This window comes from Gossypium hirsutum, chromosome D04 (genome assembly GCF_007990345.1).
Source record: "Gossypium hirsutum isolate 1008001.06 chromosome D04, Gossypium_hirsutum_v2.1, whole genome shotgun sequence".
Lineage (NCBI taxonomy): Eukaryota > Viridiplantae > Streptophyta > Magnoliopsida > Malvales > Malvaceae > Gossypium > Gossypium hirsutum.
In genome coordinates, this window is record NC_053440.1 from 14393602 (window position 1) to 14400958 (window position 7357).

General features: G+C 35.5%; 1 non-coding gene across 1 annotated transcript; it reads right to left on the minus strand.

The window, feature by feature from the left end:
* Window positions 1-567: 567 nt before the first annotated feature.
* Window positions 568-673, minus strand: LOC121216647 (small nucleolar RNA R71). Its single transcript, XR_005912828.1, has one exon. It is a non-coding gene; the product is annotated as a small nucleolar RNA R71 (small nucleolar RNA).
* Between the last annotated feature and the right edge of the window lie 6684 nt (window positions 674-7357).

The following is a 7357-nucleotide window of genomic DNA, read 5'->3' on the forward strand; positions in this document are numbered from 1 at the left end:
CCCGAAACCATTATTTTCGACACACTGAAAAACGGGCTATTACATGAACCGTACCCAGATCCTAAGCAACTACTTAGGCACAACCGTCCAGCAATGGATACCGATCTGCCCATGGTTATTAATTTACCTCGGGGAAATTTTTTATTTGAGGATCCAAGAGAGCAACAAACTAACAATCTGGAAAAAGTCTCAATGGCTCAGCAAATGTTGCGTGAGTATGCCCTACCTACACTAGCCCCAGTGCGAAGAAGCATAGAAAGGCCGACAATCAACGCCAATAATTTTGAAAAAAATGTGAGCATGACCCAGATGATCCAAAACACACTGCAATCTAAAGGAAACCTGGTGTAAGACCCGAACCAACAATTGAAGTGTTTCCTACAACTCTGCGACACCTTCAAGTATAACAGAGTATCTAACAATGTAGTGCGTCTTCAGTTATTCCAATTATCATTCTGCGACAATGCAGCCGATTGGTTGGACTCTTTAAAATTGGGTTCCGTTAACACATGGAACAATCTAGCGGAAAATTTCTCCATAAATTTTTCCCAATTAGTCAAACTATTCAGCTAAGGCGAGAAATTGCCAACTTTAAACAATACGAAGGTGAGTCTCAATATAAGGCATGGGAATGTTTTAAGACGACATTAAGAAAGTGCCCACATAATGGACTGCAAGCCTGGCTCCAAATCCAGATATTTGACAATGGTGTTGACGGTCACATTAGATCTAAACGAGATAAAGCATCCAAAAGATCTCACATGTTTCATACATACAAGTGAGCCTACAAAATCATTAAGGATATGGCCATGGATTCATACATGTGGCCTAATGAGATATGTATGTACAAATCGAAGCCTCCAATGGTGAAAGTGGTAAACAAAGAGAACAATGATGATTGGTTCCAACAAATCCTTGAAAAGCTTAACTGTTTGCAAACACCCGTCAAGACAAAAAAAGTAGAGTCACTTTGGGAGAACCAACCGGAGGAAGCGAGTCACATAAGTAATAGGGGTTGAAATTCCTATTCAAATACTTACAATCCCAATTAGAGGGATCATCCGAAACTTAAGTGGGGAGGCAACCAATGAGGATCAAATCAAGAAAAAAACCTGACAAAATCCTCCTTAACAACCTCCACCCACGCGGTAAATTATAAAGATTCGGTAGATTGGAAAAGGATATGCTAACTATGAAGATGGACATTTGGTAAGTCCAAGCTACATGTGGACGAGTCAAATCTTGAATAGATAACCTATGCAACCAAATGAGCCCGTTAATGTCTATGTTTAAAAAAAATGGCAAGAGTCTCCCCAGCAATATGAAAAATAATCCTTAAAGAGATGGAAAGAAGCACATAAAGATGATTAAATTTTGATCTGGCAAGGAATTGAAGCTTCCAACCATGCCCATCCATGAAGAGGAGGAGCTTCCCGAAAAGGTCGAAAAACCCATGAAGGAGGAAAAAGACAAGAACAATGAGCTGATCGATGAGGTAGTCGAATTGGTGCCTAATCTGGTAATCTCAACTCAAAGCATAACAAAGATACCCCTGAAATTAAAATATTTGGGTAGCTTTAAGATTCCAACAGAGATAGGGGATCAATATTGTAGCGAAGCCTTTTGTGATTTAGGGGGCAGCATAAATTTAATGCCCCTATCAATATATCAGAAACTCAGACTCGGGGAGTTACAAAAAAACCTCAATAATGCTACAATTACCTGATAGATCCTTGGTGCACCCAAAAGGTGTACTCGAGGATATATTAGTCAAGGTGCGGGGATTCCTAATTCTTGTCAACTTTGAGAAAGATCGAAAAATCCTAATTCTGTTGAGTAGGCCATTTTTGACCACTTTTAAATTTACTATCAATCTTAAGCGAAATGAGCTTATTATAAAAATTGATGATGAAATAGAAGTATTCAAATGTGGTCGTGGTTCCCAAAGTGAGGAATTGCTTAGAGATGAATGTTACGTGTTACTTAATTTAATCCTTAATGGTCTTGATCGAAGGCATTTCTCAAGTTGTGCATGTGTAGGTACTCATAAGGCAAGAGAATGAGACAAATGGCGAGATCTGGAAGGGAATGGAGACAATTGGAAGGTAAGCGATAGTCATGAATGACGATTAAAGTCAATGGTAAAGTTTATATAATTTTTGGACACATCCAGTAGCATGACATAGTATTAATCATTGAACTTTAATAACGTGTAAAATATTGTAAATTAGTTTTAAGTTTTTTATTTGTAGTTAGGTTTTAGGATAACTATAGCGTAATTATATGTTAGAATTAGGAGAAATCAAGTTTTTTAGAGAATCTAAACGGGGACAAAAAGGGATGACCGGAGGACATCACACATCTTGGAAGGCTAGGAGAAATGTCGTGTCATGCCATGCATAGGCCATGGTACAACACAGGCACTTTAAAGAAAAAATTCTTGATGATTAAGTGTCGTGTCGTGCCATGCACAAGCTATGGTGCGACATGACTACTTCTAAGCAAGAATAGGTGATGTTAGGGCATCGTTTCGTGCCACAGACAAGCTATGGCTCAACATGCCTGTGTTTTCAGCCAAAATTGGGCCGTTTCAGGCATAAAGCCCATCAAAATACCCTCTTTGAGCCGTTGTACTTCATCCCAGCAATCTAGCTTCGTGTTTTGGCATTCCCAACCTCTGATTCACATTAGTAAGTTCTTTTATTCTCTTTTAATTTCAGTTGTCACCTTTTATTTTGTTACATTCTACATTGATCGAGAGCCGAATTTTGTTGATAATTACCCGAGGTATTATGTTCTAAACTTGGTCTTTATCACTTTTATCATTTAGGTTTGTCATTAATTTACTTTAATTTGAAAAATGGCACCATGAGAACAACAACGTTCCACTTAAGAACCTAGCAATATCGGAGCCAATCGCTTCCTTAACTTGGAAGTCGAAAGGTTTTCTTCTTCAAATTAGTCTATGTTTATTTATACAAGAATGTGGGTTTGATCCCACCATGTCTGCTTGTAATGAGATATGAGATTTGGTACGATCCCCTCATTGGAACAATTTTTCCCAACCCCAACCGAACCTTCGGTTAATGCTATCATTTATGAGTTTTATGCCTCCCTAAAAGATAGGGAGAATCGTAAGCAATAGGGTGAGACGATCACCCACGTTACAGTCTGGAGCAAAGAGGTGTCGATTACAGGTGGAGAGATTTTCTGATACTACGATGCCCTGTATTATACCCATGATCACCTAGAGACCTTAGACTTATTTACGTTTGAGGATTTTAATATGGAGGGTATTATCAACTATTTGACGGAGGGGCGTGGCGAGTGGACTTGCCAAGCCAATTTCGAAGATGTAATTGATTTGCACCCGTTTGGCGCCAGCCCATAATGCTTTGACATTACCACTTATCAAGCGGTTATGTTTTACTCTATATTGTAGAAAGATGAAAGTTGCACTAGCCACTAGATCTACGAGGAAATGCTAAAATGCATATGACACCGAAAGCAAAGTATGTACTTTTCGCATTTAATTACAGCTCAATGTTGTCGAGCCAGTGTTTCCATGTCCCCGATCGAGCCATTTATGAGACCTACAAGGCGCATGATTGGGGACAATATATACGGCCAATTCATTAAGCTCCAACATAAACAAAATCGAGAAGATCAACAAACTAAACACAGGAGCGACACCCAAGGGTTGATGAAGAGGAGAGGTAAAGCACACACGTCAAAGATGACGCGACTCGCAAATATGCCTATTTTGGAGTGGCAGACCCAATGGATGCAACACATGGGAGACATCATGATTCACATTGCAGAACAGAATGGGTGGCCCAGACCCGCACCACTCCTAGACATGTTCGAGATGTTCCCACCACCTAGTGAGGAGGGTGCCAACGACGATCAGGATGATAAAGAGGAGGAGGAGACACCAATCATGCCACCGAACTATGAACGAGTATTTCAACTAGACCACTCATCGATGAAGGGCGTGGTGATTCGCAACCCGAGCTATCATAACCTAACCTAGACTTCGGAAAGGTGGGATATGAAAGCGTCAGCGAGGCACGAGAGGGGCAAGGCCCAGATGATGGAGGAGTCGGAATCAGAGTCCGACTAATTTTGGACATTTTATTTTTATATTTGAAATTTGTACTTTATATTTATTTGGTATGATTTTTAATTTTTGTTTTAGTTTTAATTAGTAAGGATTTATTAGTTTTTATATATAAATATTTGGGTGCTTTAATTTTTTTTGTACAAACCCCATATTTTTTTACAGCATTACATGATTGAGCCAAAATCGAAATGAGTAGTTCCACCAATTGAGTTGCACGCATCATGCAAATCGGGCAACCTCTTCCCTTATAGTTTTATTGCACATTAGGGACAATGTGTCGAATCAAGTGTGGGGGTGACCTTGGAAAACTTTTAATTTTTTCTGTTATATTACTTCATTTTCTTTCTTTCATTTATAGTTTTTAATTTTTTTATTGCATGTTTTGCTTTTGTGCTTGAGTTTGTAGAAATACAAGTGATTGGTTAAGAGCATATACCTAGGTTGTTTGTTTAAATTGTAAATTTAGTCTAAAATTGAATAATTTAGGTTGTTTATATTTAGACTAATTAGTTCTGTTTATTAAACTGTAAATAGGAAAAAAGATATTAAATATACCAAGTGATAAAGGTAGATACGAATAGGAAATTATATTTGTAGAAGTATAGGATGTTCGAATTAAAAAGAAAATACTCAGTAAAATTCATGGTTATTGAAACAGTGCAGTATGACTAATATAACCCTTACAAAAAGTGCCTAAGAAAAATCTCAATCATATTGGCACAAACAAATAAAAAAAAGTCATAAAAGATTATACGGGGAAATATTATTACATTAGAGTTCAAACCATGTACAAAAATAAACTAAGTAGGAAAAAAAAATCTGAACAGACTATACCCTGCAAAAATAAATATTATATTCTTATATAACTTTGATGGAGACATATTTAACTTTCTTTAACTTGTTTACTATGTAATTTATTGAACTAAATTTGTTTAGGCATAAATAATTGTGAATTGTTTAAATTTCTAGCTAGAGTTATATATTAAGCAAATTTTCCTAGTGTCGATGCTCCGATCTAATCTCGTGTATTAAGTCAGCTTGAGTACATAGTTTAGCTACAATTTTTATTTTTATTTCATTTAGTTTGCTTGAGGACAATCAAAGACTTAAGTGTCAGGATATTTGACCTGCCGTCAAATATAGTAGCTAATTCGAGTCAATTCTACATTTAAAGAGCTTGTTTTCTAGGCAATTTAGGATTTTATATTACATTTCTAGTATTTAGGCCTTAGGATTAAAGATTACTAAAATAAGTGTAACAGCCCGTTTTCAGTGAAATAAATATAGTGGTTTCGAGACCACAAATTTGAGGTTGAAAATTTTATTTTATTATTTTATTATGTACAACATGATAGAATTACTGTATAAAATTTTTTTAAGAAATTTTACCGTTTACATGCTTTATTTGATAAAAGGACTAAATCGCGTAAAGTGCAAAAGTTATGTTCTATTAGGTAAAGTTATTAAAGAGCATGGAAATTTAGTAATTTTTAAATGTTTTAATTTGATAAAAGAACTAAATCGCGTAAAGGGGAGGTCCTTATATGGTAATTAGCCCATTAATGAGTTAGTGGAATGTGTTGGCTTGGAAATTTAGTAATTTTTAAATGTTTTAAAGGTTAATTAAGTAATTAGGTTATTAATGATAAAAATAAATAAAACAAATTTATCATCATCTTCAATTATCATCTTCCACCAATTTTCATAAGGGAGAGAAGTCATTTTATGCTTGATATTCGACCAAGCTTTCATTGCTCATATTGGTATGATTTTTGTCCCGTTTTTAATTTTTTTTTACGTTTTCGGGATCGTTGTAGCTTAATCTAGCTAGCATGAGGATTAATTTCTAAAACTGTTAAACTATTAGGGTTTTACCATTGATGAATATGTTTGAGTTTTGAAGTTTGATGATAGAAAATGAATGGTTGTTGTTAGATAAACAACTTTTGTTAAGGAATTTTTAGTGAAATTGTCAAATAGGGATTAAATTAAAAAATGTGATAAATTCATGGTTAAATTTGTAAATTTGTGAATTATATTGAATTTGATTAAATTTATTCATATAGATCCAGTCAAACCTCGTAAGGAGTTAGATCGAGGCAAAGAGAAAATCTCGAATTAATCGTCACCGTATCTACGTATACTCATCAAGGTAAGTTTGTGTAATTAAATTGTGCATTTATATAATTTAAATTGAATTATATGTTTGTAAATTGTATAATTTTCATGTATGAGTACCGATATCATATCTGACGACGTACAACGACTACCAAGCCCCGTTTGAACCATAGGAATTTGTAGGATACAAATGACATATCATTAGGGTTACCAATGTCAGCTCGTATGAGCTTACTGATACTCAGCTCGCATGAGCTTACTGTTATCCAGCTCGGAGGAGCTTACCGTTATTCAGCTCGAAGGAGCTTACCATTTACAGCTCGTAAGAGCATACCGATTCAGAGCTTGTATGAGCATACATGTACAAGAACTGACGGATTATAGTTCAGTACACCTTGTGTGTGCTACCCGAGTATCCAACGATATTCTAAATGGTTCAACGGACACAGTTCTATTACGAGATTTTATGAGTTCGATATGAACTATTACAAGTATTTACATGAAATACATGAAAATGATGTTGCATGATACATTGATATATGAAATAAATGATACATGTATATGATATGTGATTACTCGTTGAATTCATCCATGTGTATTGGATTTTATATGTGATTTACATGGCTAATATGTCGGTGAACATGTGTTTAGGCTTTTGGCCAAATTGGTTGGGATATGCTATGTTTACTTACCTAAATTATGGTTAAATGGTAAGTTAAATTCTGTGTTATACGAACTTACTAAGCTTAAATGCTTACTCTATGTATTTTCCATGTTTTATAGTGTATTAGAAGCTCGTTCAGGTTGGAAGTTTGTCGGAGCTATATCACACTATCCATCGGCTCATTCAGTACTTTTAGTTGGTTATTTTCGGTTATAATGGCATGTGTAGGTTGTTTTGGCTATTGTTGGCCTATATGTATTTTGTTGAGATTAGCCACTTATTTGGCTTATGTTTTGGCATATTTTGGTTTTTGCATATTTGCCTTGTATGGTTGATGTTTGGTTTGGTTTATGGTTGTATGGTGAAAGGTAAAATGTTAGCTAAATGTGCATTTTTATACATGTGTTTTGGGATGTGATGAATTGCACATGAATTTGTACCTTGATATATAA